The following is a 12,858-nucleotide window of genomic DNA, read 5'->3' as shown; positions in this document are numbered from 1 at the left end:
GACCTGAGCTTCAAGTCAAAATAACTTATCCTTTATGTAAGTCGCATTTGGTATAGCTGTGAGTAAAAATGAGACTGAGAACTGCATTGCTTTCTGAAGAAAATAGACTGTTATCTATCTACTCAGTAAATATATATGTATATTTATACTGTGTAAACTAAGTTGCAAATATGCAGGAATTTCAAATCACTGCATGCTCTTCTAAAGAAAATGAACCCAGGGCAGTCACTGTCTCATGATTAGAATAAATAATTACCTGAAAGCACAGTGTAAGGTCCATAGAAATCAACAGGAATCTATTGGCTTTGTGGAATTTTAGACCAGACTCTTGAAGAAGTTGGGTAAATCACTCCTCCTGCACATCACTTCATTCATCTGCTTGGTGACTACAACATGCCTACACACTCTGTGACAAGTGAGAGTCTATTAAGTGACTCCCACAGCATTTTCTGCTTTCATCTGGGAAACTCCTTTATTAGTGATAAGCCTCTACACCCTGGCATCCATGTACCAGTCGAGGGGAGGAACATGTTTGTAAACCAGATGCTTTGACGTAGCTGGAACTTAGAAGGGAGGCAGCAGTACTTGGCAAACAAACTTGTAATAAGTGCACTTTGCTTGAAATGTTTATAATTTGTTCTTGAAAAATATGCTGAGAAGATGGGCACTAGACAGTGCTCAACTTTGAAGTTCAAGTGTGAAGGTGGGGATCCTAAATACCTCCCAAGGAACATTTGAAAAAAAACAGCCTGATGCTTCATAAAGTAAAGAATTTGCTTGGGGAGAGGGGATAGGGAGACTTAACAAGTCCTACCATCCTTTCATCTGCAAAGAAATTAACAAGATCTGGAGAAAGACAGCTTCATTGTAAGCAGCAATAAGTTCAAGTGAAATCTTAATCTGCTGGTAGATTTTTGAAGAGAAGCACACAGGTTTACCAAATATCTCGTCCAAACTGTGTTGATACTCTCAGTTTAGCAGCATAGTAAAAAAAAAGAAAAAAAAAAAAAAAGTCAAATACCTAAGCACAAAAAGGGGTCTTACTGACTACTTGATATTTTCTGAAAACAACTCATAAAGGAATTAATTTGCTCAGTTAGGAGGATGTATGTGATGTCTACAAAATGCTACTCCCAAGAAACCAACAGACACTAGAGTTTCTTTTGGAGACAGTCGAATCAGAGAGTTAACAAACAAGACCTCAGGTGCTCAAAATGTAAGGACTAACCCAACTCCCTGTGATATTCTCATTGCACGACAGAGGAGAACTGCACGTAGAATTGTTGAACAGGGATGGAGGATAAACAGAATGATTTTCAGAAATGAAGCTCGGTAATTTATTGACATTTAGAATTTCACTGAATACAAAGGGAGAAGTCTTATGGTTTACATTTTTACAATCAAATAAATTCATCTCTATTTTGATCTCAGGCTGGGAGGGATGCCATGACATGAAGAGGAGCTGAGGGCTATTCAAAACCCTCAAGATTTTTCCTTCCATTTCTTATCCTGTCTCCCCCATTTCTCTTCTCTCTGTGTACCTTTTCTGCCTTGATCTCCTCTCATTTTAGATGAAATTTGTTTACTGTAAGACTGCCACTGTTGGTGGGGATCACTGAGGACAAGGAGGTAAGTAGTGTTTGCATGGAACTTGAATCTAGGCAGGAGATATCTACTTGGCAGGGAATTAAGTTGTTTGTAAAAGCTCTGGGCTGGGAACGGATCTTTATAGAATAGTTCAGTTGGAAGGGACCTTCAAAGATCATCAGGTACAACTGCCTGACCACTTCAGGGCTAACCAAAAGTTAAAGCTTATTATTGAGAGTGTTATCCAAATTCCTCTTGAATGCTGATAAGAATGGGGCATCAATCACTGTTTGACTGCCCTCACAGTAAAGAAATTTTTCCAAATACCCAGTCTGAACCTCCCCTGGCACAGCTTTGTATAGTTCCTGTGCATCCTGTCATCCATTACCAGGGAGCAGAGACCAGCGCCTCCCTCTTCGCTTCTCTTCCTCAGGACATTGCAGAGAGCAATGAGTTCACCTTTGAACCTTCTTATCTCCAGACTAGACATCCCAAGTGTCCTCAACCTCCCCTCATAGGACATGCCCTATATCCCTTTTACCAGCTTTGTGCTGGGGGAAGATCAGTCTTTGGGGAATGCTGTGAAGATTTGGTGGCCAGTGGAAGTCAGGAACCTGCCAGGAGCAAGGTGGTCTGGCTAAAGCTTGCTTGGTGAGCAAAGCAATAAAGGAGTCCAGGGGGTTTCTGCTGGGAGGGTGGTGGCAGGATCTGGGGAAACTCAGGGACTGGGGTGGGTTACCTGTATCTTGGAATAGGGTTTTGGTGAGGAGAAATAAGGAGTACAGACACTCGTACTTGGGATGGTTGACATGGCTGGAGGCTGGGGACCTGAAATCCCACAGAAAAGATAGAAGGCAGAATTTAAATAGCTTGGAACTACTGCCTGAGAGACTTTGTCAAAAGACAGGTAAAATGGTAAGAGCTAAGTAAAATAATACCCAGGGATTAATTGTTGCATAAAAAGCAGTCATAATCTTACCAAATTTTATCTGTGTTTAATTAAGCATGTGAATAGTTTCATTGATACCTAGAGGGAATACACATGAGTAAAGATAAACACACAAGATAGAAACCTGAAATACGAAATGGTGCATAAAACCAGGAATAATTAATACAGACTGGCAAGTGCTGAGAAAAAAAAAAAAAGTGGAGAGAAGGGTAAATTTTTTTTTTAAAGAAAGAAGCAGATGAGAAGAAAACTATTTGATACTTTATTAATTATTTTCTGTTGATGGTTTAGATGTATGAAAACACATTGAATATTGATATTGCTCTAAAAGCTCAATGTAGAATATATTAAAGAAAGTATATTCAGGTTTCTCGGATTAGTAAACGGGCAAGATTTGCATTAAAAATAAGAGTCCAGATCATGCACCCTCTCAGACAGGGTTAAACCAGACCAGAAAAAATTGCAGGGTCAGGGCCAAGGCAGCTGCCTGCATGCCTGTTATGTCTGTCATTGTTTGTTTTGTCTTTTTGGACTTGTAAGCTCTTCAGGCTAGGAGCACTCACCATGGGGCCTGACCAACCACCGCTGGCTTCAGTGGGCACTGGTAAGGCTTTGTTTGTCCAGTATTTAGTGCAGAAGTGTCAGGGCCTGATTGGAACTTAGTTATATATGTAATACAAACCAGCCATCTCTCAGGATCTACGTAGGCACTTAGATGCAGACACAAAGTTGTGCCCAGATAGAGCCGGTCAGAGGTTTCAGGTCTTAGAAATTGTTATGATCAACGAAAGCAGTGTAAAAATAAAATAAAATAAAATAAAATAAAATAAAATAAAATAAAATAAAATAAAATAAAATAAAATAAAATAAAATAAATATAAAAATAATAGATGGAAAGACAGCTTAAAAGCATTTCTTAAAAGCTTCTATGTCTATTTTCATAGCAGTTGTAACATAAATAAATCAGCACTCAGAGACGGAGGGTTCTGGTGACGTTTTGGTGGATGCAGAAGACTTGCCGTCATATTCCCACGTTCCGGGAACAACAACTGTTACCGGGGCAGGGAAGAGCTGACCAGGTGCGAGCCGCGCCCTGGCAGCGCGCAGCAGGGCGCGCAGCGGGGCGCGCAGCGGGGGAAGAGCGGCGCTTTGGTGCCACCGCGTGGCTCACGGAGGAGCAGGGCTGAGGGGGGGCCGTCCCCCCCCCCACCCCGGCCCGTTCCCGGTGTTTAATTACTCCTCGCTGTATTAAGGCAGCAGAGCGAGGCCGTGTTGTTTCCAGGATGAGGCTGTGCGAGACGCACAGGGAGAGCTTCCAGGATTCGATAGCACTTAACATGAAAATTCTTTGTTTTTCGTGTAGAATTACATAAAACTTTGAAGAGCTGGGCTTGATAATGCCAGAGGAGGAGATGTGCTAGCTGCCGGTAATTGGATTTCAGCTTTACTTCAGCTGTAGCTGAAGTGCAGACTGGGTCATTGTGCAGCCCTCAGATAACGCTCCGCTCTCTATCCGCATGCAGATGTGCCACTACCAGCAGTCACAGTTTTGAGTGGAATTTGGGGTGGTTCATGATCCCTGGAACACAGCACGTTGAAGTCTTATGTCTCCCTCTTCCCCTCTATTCCCCTCCCATCCCTCCTATTCCAAAATCCATCTGCTTCTTTTTTGCAGACCAGATATTCACAGGGTGCACCTCCCAGAATCACTGGGTGCTGCATTTCTTGTAACGCTTTCACAGACATAATAGGAATCTTACATAACCAGAGAACCCAGAGCAAATTAAGGGTAAACTTTTTGACTTCTGGAATTGGAAGAGTCTTGATGTTAATCAGGTGTGTGACACCTCATAAGTATTTCATCTGGAAGCCTCAAGCCAAATTTGGAGAGCCTCAAGCCAATTTTTTTATTTCAATAAAAAAATGTCCAAATGAAGTTCAGTGGAGGAACTAGGAGCAAACATAATGCTTGCTGGGGAAGGAAGAGTGGCCACTACTTTTATTAAACCTTTCTACAAAGAGTAGCAAAAGCTTCTCATAGTGCAGTCATTTACCTATTTGGCCTAGATCTTTCCTGCCCTTCCTGGCAATTAGTGTCAAGGCACAGTATCAGCTATCTCTTCATGGTTAGAGTTTGCAGAAAATACTGTTGGCAACTGGTTAAAGGGCTATGGGGGCCCTGAATACTCTTTCTTACAGAATCTATTTTTGGATCTTCAGAGTTGAAATATAAAATGTGGGTTCCTATAGCTGAAAATATACTTCAAGAGCTGTTTCGTGTGTGCAAATATTTACAATGCTAAGTGGTGATACTCCAGGCTGCCTTGCTGCCTTTCCTAGTGATTTGTTAGGCTCTTTTTTTTTTTTTTTTGGGGGGTGGGGAGGAGTGGGTTGAAGGGGTGGGGAACAGAATTCTTAATTCTAAATCCAACAGTACCTAGAAAAACTTGCAGTGAGTTCAGTGGCAAATTCCATTTGTGGCCAGGAAATTCTGATCGCATTGAACCCAATGGTGAAGGTTTTTTTTCTAGTGTTTTCAAGAGTGTAAGAGCTCCTCTCTATCCTTTGTTTATAGAAAACTGCTCAGAGAGAGTGATAAATGTTATAGCATTTCAAAGTTACTTCTGGAAATAAATTGACCAGAAATTCACAGGTGTTACTTATGTTTAGTATGTTTGTGTGTATAATTTCAACATACAAATCACTTCTGAGACTGAAGAAAAGGCCTCTACATAAAGGCCTCTACTCCTAAGGTTAAAATATATGGTAGTATAAAGATTATGTCTTCTCAATCCATGTGTACATTTTTAGTTTACGAACAAAGCCACTTATATATATATTTATCAATAGGAAAGTGCATTAAAAGATTCATATTGAAAACAAAATGCAAACACTGCAAGCCATGCAAGAAAGACACTGGTACCATGTATTTCCTCCAAGTGAAAAGTGAGGATCCATAGCATTTTGGAATTCAGTGACGACCCATCTTGTATATCAGTACATCTCCACACTACTTAGAGTTGGCATTAGCTGAGTCACTTGCTACTTTCAGTTACAGCTCCCTCATAGAGAAGGTATATTAGAAAAATCAATAGAGAAATCAATACATTTTACCCAAGTTATCAGATGTGCCCCAGATGCTTAAGTTGTTAAATAGCATTTGATTCAAATAAAATGTATCTCACACCCTTTGTATTGAAGTGAGAGTTGGCATATATTTCTCTTCTCTCTCCTCTCCATTCCCAGTTGAGTAGCATTTGCACTCTGGCACCAATTTATGTGGAATTTCAATGTGTGTTTGAAATAAAATTGATTAGCATTTTCTCTCCTGAAGAACTGTCTTAAGATCATCCCAAAAATTATAGGAAATTAGGTTGTATAAAAAAGCTTTTTAGTTTTATTTCCCAAATAAAGAAATAATGCAACATAATGAAAGACTGTGCAAGAGAGAGCTGCTCTAGGAGTACTTTAAAAAAGCAACAGTCAGTGAAGTGGAAAAATGAGGGAACAAAGACTGGATTTCACAGTAAACTGTTTCCATTGGATTTCATCTCTAGATATTACACTGATATTTTATATGCATACAAATTATATTCCAAGGGAACACTACAGGGTAAATTAACAGTGCATTGCACATAGATTAGACATGCAAATGACAAAAATGGGAGGTAAGTATGAAGAAAATGTATCCCTAAATCAGCATGTACTTAATTCATTAACAAACAGGAACACCAGGGAAGCATTTTAAGACATACTACATTTTTCAGGATGACACATAGCTTTTAGTAAAGATGTTGGTAGTACTCTTCTCAAATTCCCTCACAACAGCATTGTTTTTAATATGAACATTATTTGCAAGCTAATTCTTAAAGTAATATATGAAAAGAAAATGTTTTCTTGGTGTTAGCAGAACCCAGTATCTGCAGGTTAGAATAACACTTCAGTACATATTTAGTGAACTTCCAGTTGGGTGGGAGATTCAGCTGTTTCCAAAGCTTAACAATGACCAAAGAAACCTACTGCAAACTGCAATGTCGGTAAACTTTGCTGACAGATTGTGTGACTAAGATTTGAAGGAATGAGAACAATGACAAGATGCAAGTCTGGGGGAAAGAAGGAGGTTATCCACATGTGTACTTTACCAGTGCAGTATAGATTGCATCTATTTAAGCAGACTTGGATTCACCAAGTGTAATTGAAGTGATGTAGCTAGCAGGTAAGTCTGGTATTTTTACTCCATTGGAGTAATCAGAAATTTCATTTTGAGTAAGTTAACTAGCACTGATGACTTTTGAGATCATGTATTCAACGTATACTACTAGCCTATCTTAACCAGTTTATCTGAATGATCTTCACTACTTCACCACCATGGTTGCTAGAAGATATCAAGAGCTGGCTCATATCTGTGTATCACATCTGTATTTGTACTTTCAGTGAGAGCTCTTTGGGCATCTTGCAGCTCCTCACTTACTTTGTAAAAGTAAAGATAAAGATGTCATTCAGTTCAGAAGTCAAACATTTTAGAGGAAAAGGCTAAGAAAATGGCAGTGCAAAGTTTTCACTGCAGTGTCATACAGCTCTATGATAGTATATAACTACTTTTTCAGCTGTATTGAAACAAATGGTGAAAAGATGTTCTGAGAGAAAGCTAAGGACTCGTCATGTCTGAGCAGTTAGACTGCTGTTGACACAGAATGGCAGCGTCATCCAGTATCTTGTTTCAGATATAGCTGATACACAAAAGGATTGTGTCCCCTGCTTCAGTCTTTTCTGTTGGTTTTGTGTCACTTGCCTCCATCATGGACACCAATATCAGGCACAATTTTGGATACCAGAATACTATTGATTCACCCAGACACAACCAGAACCTCAAAAAGATTGACCTAGCACCCTCTTCCTTCAAAATTGTTGCCAACCAGCCTTCTGCCTCTGAAAACATCTCATTTTGAGATGAATGTCACTGCTGAGAGGTCTGAAGAGCATGATTGCACATGCTTTAATTAAAGGTCTTGGGTCTGACAGGCTGTGACATTATCTAATATACAGCTTTTCCTTCAGAGCTGCAGATCACTGTTTTGTGAACTAGTACTTTTTCTGAGCACTGTCTCAAGTTTCCCAACTCATGGCATTGACACGATGGACCCAAAGTAGTGACAAAACTTCAGAGGAGCAATCATTTGGTGTCATTTCAAGATTCTGTCCAGATCTGAAACATCTCCAAAATGCTGGGACAACAAACAACTGTGAGCTGATCTTCAGTGAACCAAGGCTAAAGCATTTTGAATCCTTTTATTCAAAGTAATTTTGTTGGCACTTTTAGGAAAATGAAGATGGGTTGTTTCAAGTGTCAGATCATATATTTTGCCAAAAAGTCAAGTATGTTGAATAAATCTCTCCCATAGAGTTAAGAAAGTATACAGTTCTACACAGTGGGTACTTCAAACCCTTTATTGAGTCTGCTTCTCCTATGAATCACAGAACATAAAAATTCATAAAAGAATATTTGAAATAACTGTCTTCACTCACGTAGCCACCAAGGACCAGACTTTGTGTCATCACTGACATAAACCCTTCAGTAAAATCTTGGACACTGTTATTTTGCAAAGAATGAAGATTTGCATATGCACTTTGCTTGAAAGTGTCAATCCCTAATGTAAACTCATCTTAGGTATTTTTTAAGATACTATGGAGAAGCCTGCCATCCTGCAGTCAAATGGGTAATTTTGCTTTTCAGAGCATCTGATGTAATAACAGTTTTCAGGGGAAAATAATTTACTTTTAAAAAGCAATGTTCTTTTATTTATTTATTTATTTTTGGTAGAATTAAAATCTTGTTTCTTCTTTCAGTATTTGTCCCCTGTAATCTACTATTTAAAGCACAGGATAAATTCACAGCAACATCCACTTGCTGTGCTAGGCAATATTTCTTCTTTGATCTTTCAAGTGAGAGGATTCTATTGAAGCACAGTTAGAAAAATTAACCTTTCCAGTTGCTTTTCACATGTATACATCAAACTGCCATTCTAGGGAACAATTCATTGGCCTGGCTTGTTGGAACTTGGAAACTTGTCTCTGCTTTTGTTTGCTCACAGATTACTTTGTTAATTCCAAAGGTTTAGCAAGCACCTTGTTTTTCCAACAGAATTTCATTCATCCATTCTTGTTCTATATGAATAGATTTCTTCTGGTCACTGAGAGATAGGACTTTGCTTTCACATTCATACATTTTCCCCTGGCTAATTATTTGAAATGTTTGACACCCCAGATGTACAAACAGTCATTGGTCTCTGTGGAGTTTGTTGGGCTGCACATTGGTGATGGATTTAAAAAATGCACTTGGACATGTATTGAATCCATAAAAGAATGTATGCACACTGCATATAGTCGGGCCTGAACTCTACTGCACTTCATAGTCATTCACATTAACACAAAAATCTGAATTGACTTCCGAAAGTTAAAGATCAATCTGGTAAAGATCATGCTCCTAAAGAAAAATATATATATATAATTTGACAAATGTAATTCCAGTTTGTATTTTCAGATTTATCATGATTTTTTTTTAATTTTTTTTTTGGGGGGGAGGGTGGAGGGAGAGAAGGTGAGGAGTGGGGAGGGATGAGGATTGGTGGTGGTGGTGTTTTAATTTTCTGTTGCTTAGATTCAGGTCCCTGGAAGATTTGAAGATTGTCTTCAAAGTGGTCTGTTTTGATTGCAGTCTGAAACAAGCAAAGAGGGAAGAGAATCAGAAAATGGACAAGAATGAGTGAGCATCTGGCTTTGTGGGTACATTTGTGAAACATCTGAGAGGCAGAGGAAGATCTCTTCTCCAGTCCCTGATCTACTGTGTATTCAGAACTAACAGTGAAGGACATGCTGCAGCAGAGATTGCTTTTCAAATTTCTGTCTATGCAGTAAGCTGTTCCTTGCTTTTGGACTGTAAGAACATAATAATATCTGGTTGAGCTTTTGTTGCATAGCTTGGCGATTGGAGAAGGAACAGCTTCAGGAGGGAGATCATCATTCCTGAGGAATATCCCATTACCTGTTGAGTAGTGCATGTTACTCTAAACTGAGGTTCAAATCTTCTAGAAATAGGAGGAATGCAGTTAAAGGTTTTGAAATCAGTAGAACCCAAATTTTGACTTCACATTTAAATAGATATACACTAAAAATTATATTGTTTCCCCAGCTTTAAGATACATCAGGTTTACCTAAGCCTCTATGCTTCTTATGCAGAGTAGTCATCAAGCTGGCTGCTGAATTATTTCCTTATAAGATCATTTAACTTCAAAACTTCATACTATACAGGTCACATGTTCTGGTGATATTCAGAAGGGAATTGTCACTTTCAGACAACTAATATCAGTCATTCTTCTATCTATATTTGGATTGCAGGCTCAGGAAAGTGTGATGGCAGTTATTAACTGCTCTCAAGAAATCCACTTGTAAGATGGATTTATTTCTTGATTAATGATGGAGATTATTCAAGTATTAATTCCAGTTTTTTATATCACAAACTTGATATCATCCTTGTTCTCTCCACCCTTAAAATTACTATGATTACTCTAATTGTTAGAAAGCTATTATTTGATTCAGATTTGCAAAGTAATTATCAGCTAGTAGCACATCTGCCATTTCTTACTAAATTTTGGTATGTATTGTTGTATCTCAATTAACAAAAGATCTACTAACTGAAGCATTGCTACATGAATTCTAGTAAGTCTTTCAAGCATGACATAAATTTTGTACTGATTGATTCTGACTTACTATGTGCTGTTTAATTTGTTGCTTTGCATTTCAGAACTGTTCTGTGAACCCAGTGCTTGATGGTTTTTACAATGATTTTCTAGTCTGCAGCAATCAGATGTACATGTAAAGGTTTTAACTGATGGAGCATCCTTTATGACATTGTTTTTACTCTTGCTTTGTGAGATGTATTCTCATTACCTTCTTTCTTTGATTGTGTCACAGGCTACAGGGATTAAATAGAATTATAGTTTTTAATCTCATCTTTGAGAATGTACTACTAACATAATGGGATAATTATCTCCACATGTCTAGCTTCTCTTTCATGAATATGAGGAACAGTGGAGGCAGCAAACATATCAGATATTAATACTGGAGCATCATTGATTTGCTTTTTACTCCAACCATACTTATATAAAGTTATTCAACTTGTTACAAAATTATAAACAATTTAAGAATTACAATATTTTGAGCATTTGTAAATATGTAAACATGCTTGTGTGCACACAAACATACATGTATACCACAAATGTCTGTTAGTGTTTCTATATTAAACAATTTCAATAACGCACTACTACACTCTTTAAGAAGCATCTTGTACTGAATAAAAGTACAAGTATACTAACAGTATAGTCTATAGCATACAAGTACACAAGCATACAAGTATACTAATAGTTCAGTTGATGTGTCATGCTCTTTTCTTAACACTGTAAACACTTCTGGGCTATGAAGTTCAGATTATGTTTTTTTTTTTTTTTTTTTTTTTGTGAAAATACTTTCATGATCCTTTTTAGAAACTATTATCAGACAAAACCCATTTCAAAACATCTGCAGACTTTTCTCAAACTCCTTCGGCAGTCTCCAGATTTAGAACAATCTCTGCTTACAATGGTTTCCTTTTGCGACTTCTAATTTCAGTAATTTATCTTATGGGTGGTACAAATAACTATAGCCATGAAAATACTATTAGAAAGTTAGAAAGAAAATTATTTTAATTTGGGGAACCATATCTAAGCTGTGAAGACTGGAGTATATGCTACTTTGTTTATATGTAATGGCTGCTTATTTAGACACTTTTACTGTACTTGGTATTTACATGTACCAGGAATCCTAGCACTCTGTATTAGAATTACTAAATAATTCTAAAAGTCTTGAACAGACTGGATTATGATCCACAGCTTTGGTATTTTATGGAAGAGGAACAAAGAAGGATGATAAAATTTTCTCCCATAGTGGAACTGTATATACTGGCCTATAGAGATATTGTTTTATTTTAATTGATATATGGACTTATTTTTTTAAAGCACAGTAGAGTATATTAGTTATATATTTTGATTTTTAATATGCATGTTTAAAAAGATGGAACCATATTTTATTTTTAATAATTCTGGTCTGAGCACATGTAGTTAATTCTAATCTGTTTACAGTACAAAAATGCATACAAATCTGTCAACATCAACACTAGAAGACTAGAGCATTGCTCAGAGTAGAATGCTGTAGCACTAATTATTTCCTTTTAGACTTGCTGTGGAATTGGCTTCTACAACAGCAAATTGCAAACTGCTCAAATTACATGTTAAATCACTTTATTTAGGGTGAAATTCTGTTGTTATTTCTATTTCTCATGTTCAAAATTCTGGTGTGTCAGTAGAGTAATTCTGTGAAAGAGGAACCATGCTTTCCTGCACATAGAGACCTGGACTTCCCTAAGCCAGCATGGGGAAAGCTCTTGGGCGTCAGGATTCTTTAATTTCATAGTACTGCACAACATTCAAGATCTGCAGCTTCTGTTACAAATTGGGTGGCCTTGGGGGTCCCTTCCTTGTCTCAAGCTGTAAAATCAAATATGTACAAGCTGATACCTAGGGATTTACTTGTTCTTGTGATTGTGACTTTTTTAAGTATTGTATATTTACTAAAGCTTTCTCTTGCACACACTTGGACTGTGTGGAAGCATGAAAACATTTTCCCAGCAGGCAGATTAATGCCTTTTGTCTTACTAATGAAAATGGGGAAGCTGTTCTGTTGCCATTCACTGCTTAATGTCTCCTTCTTCAAAATGAACCTAGTACTCTGTAAAAGAAGCTCATTCAACTGGCTGTTGATAGGTTTCTAGCCTCAGTCTGAAGCACAGTTACCAGGATATTTTTCACTATAACTTCAGACTTATTGGATGTTTTTTCCTGATGCTGAGGATGTCCCCATTCCCTTTTTATTCTTTTACTTACAGAGAGGTAGTCATTAAAACAAACAAACAAACAACAACAACAACAAAAAACAACAGCTGGCCAAACACTTTGGCTTGTTTCTACTTGTTAAGATGGTCCTTCTCAGCTCCAGACATGCCAGAACTTAGAAGGACTAACACGTCACAAGTGTAGTATAAACCATGCACTGTCTTCAAAGAACCCAAGTAGGTAAGCTCTATGTGCTGAAAGCACAATATTAAATCAAATGTTAAAACTGCCTAAGATGCTACAGAAACTGTTGAAAGCTCCAAGAGGTTTTTTGAAGAGCTGACAGCTCTATCTGAAGACAAAATTTAACAGAACTTCCCAGGAGCAAGTCCTTTAACT

General features: G+C 37.8%; 1 long non-coding RNA gene across 2 annotated transcripts; it reads left to right on the top strand.

Annotated features, from left to right (window-relative positions):
- The first annotated feature begins 1,877 nt into the window (after positions 1-1,877).
- On the top strand, positions 1,878-9,605 carry LOC137849661 (uncharacterized). 2 transcript variants are annotated; one of them, XR_011092012.1, is made up of 3 exons: positions 1,878-2,238; positions 3,484-3,615; positions 9,252-9,605. It is a non-coding gene; the product is annotated as an uncharacterized lncRNA (long non-coding RNA). The 2 variants fall into 2 exon arrangements; XR_011092011.1 differs by having other exon boundaries at positions 3,481-3,615.
- Positions 9,606-12,858: the final 3,253 nt, after the last annotated feature.

The sequence above is a fragment of the Anas acuta genome, chromosome 1, assembly GCF_963932015.1.
Source record: "Anas acuta chromosome 1, bAnaAcu1.1, whole genome shotgun sequence".
Classification (NCBI taxonomy): Eukaryota; Metazoa; Chordata; class Aves; order Anseriformes; family Anatidae; genus Anas; species Anas acuta.
Note: the sequence above shows the minus strand (reverse complement) of the source record. Positions and strands in the feature narration are given on the sequence as shown.